This window comes from Triticum aestivum, chromosome 5B (genome assembly GCF_018294505.1).
Source record: "Triticum aestivum cultivar Chinese Spring chromosome 5B, IWGSC CS RefSeq v2.1, whole genome shotgun sequence".
NCBI classification, from domain to species: domain Eukaryota; kingdom Viridiplantae; phylum Streptophyta; class Magnoliopsida; order Poales; family Poaceae; genus Triticum; species Triticum aestivum.
This window is the reverse complement of record NC_057807.1, coordinates 523,315,737-523,317,502: the sequence shown is the minus strand read 5'-3', so window position 1 is coordinate 523,317,502 and position 1,766 is coordinate 523,315,737. Positions and strand designations below refer to the sequence as shown.

Sequence of the window (1,766 nt, the reverse complement as noted above, 5' to 3'; positions counted from 1 at the left end):
AGTGGATAGCAGCTGTAGCACCGGAGTCAACATACCAGACGCTGTCCACGCCTTGCTCGTGCATAGCAGCTGCAACATGTTTAGTATCTGGGACGAAGTTTTCATCATACCAATGCCAATAGTCGATGACCTCATGACCGGCCTTCTTGCAGAGCTGACAGCGAGGGCGACCACGTGAGGAAGAGGTGTGGCGGCTAGTGTTGGAGTTGAAGCCGCCACCCCCATGGTTGTTGCCATAGGCGCCACCGTCGGTGTTGTGACCGTAGGCGCTACCAGAATGAGCACCATCGCCTGAAGAGATACCACGTCCGCGGCCACCGCCACAGTTGGCGCCCTGGTGACCACGGCCACGGCCGCGACCCCGTGAAGCGGAGTATGCAGAGGATTGCCGGAGATCGCCGCCGTGGAGGAGGGTGAGGCGGGCATCAAAACTAAGCAGCTGGCTGTGTAGCTCCGGAATCGTGCTAGATTCCACCCGTGCCGCAAGAGCAGAGACGACAGAATTATACTCCATATCAAGGCCAACAAGGATCTTGGAGACGATCTCCGGATCAAAGAGCGCCGAAGCAGTGCACGCGACTTCATCGGTGAGGGTTTTGATCTTGCCGAGGTACTCTGCCATGGACATGTTACCCTTTTTAATGTTGGTGAGCTCGATGCAGGTGTTGATTGCCTACGCCTGGCTCTGGGAAGTGAACATGTCGTTTATGGTGGGCCACACCTTGGCCGACGTCTAGAGCGTGTCCACCTGGGAAAGAATCTCGCAGGAGAAGGAACCCATCAAGAACCCTTGAAGTTGTTGCTGTTGGGCATACCAGAGAGTGTGTGCAAAGTTGACGACTTGCTCTTCTTTTCCATCCTTGGTGATGGTGAGAGTGGCCGGCGGTGGCGGGCTCATTGCGTCAAGGTGGTGCTCCATCTGGGCACCCTTGATCTGGGGAAGCATGATGGCCTTCCATAGCAAGAAGTTCCCCCTTGTCAGCTTCTCCTGTGGTGGTGATCCAAGGAAAGTATTGGTGGCTGTGGATGAGGAGGCAAAGGTGGAGGCCCCTTGTCAGCTTCTCCTGTGGTGGTGATCCAAGGAAAGTATTGGTGGCTGTGGATGAGGAGGCAAAGGTGGAGGCGGAGGAGGTGGTGGTGATCGCGCCCATGATGCTGGGTGACATGGCGGCGGAGGTGGTAGACATGGCCCGGTTGCGAGGGTAGCTAGATGCGATCTCTTTTGATCTGATGAGGAAGAGTCTCTGTTACCATGTGAAATAGTTTGGGAAGCGTAAAACCCTTTGTCTTAGGCCGCGTTGTATATGTTGAGGCAAAGCCTTGGTACACAAGTTACAGAGAGGAGCTCGAGAGAGAGATCGATTAGGAGGAGGAGATCGACCAGGAGGTCGTTACAGGAGATAAGAGAGGAGGGATAGAATTGAGATACAAGTTTAAACAACCTATCCTATCCCTATACAATAATTCTAACATTGGCACGTAGCCCATGACAATCATCCATGGCGGACGAAGCCATGCTCCCACGATGGGCTATCGGTACGGCCCACAGGCGGCGGGCCCTACCTGTTTGTGGGATGCCAAAAAACGGCGAGCCCAGACCAGTCGGCATAAGGGGAGGCTAACTCCCAGCAGCCGGCCCTCCCCTCCCCTTAGAGTTTGTGCACCATTAACCAGATAAGACGAGGTGTGGCTACAGTGAACGCCCACCAGGTGGTGATATTGTAGCCACGCTCCCCCCGACCAAGCCCTCATCATCAGAGGCAAGG

General features: G+C 55.2%; 1 pseudogene; it reads right to left on the bottom strand.

The window, feature by feature from the left end:
- Window positions 1-423: 423 nt before the first annotated feature.
- On the bottom strand, window positions 424-559 carry LOC123118183 (uncharacterized; annotated as a pseudogene).
- Window positions 560-1,766: the final 1,207 nt, after the last annotated feature.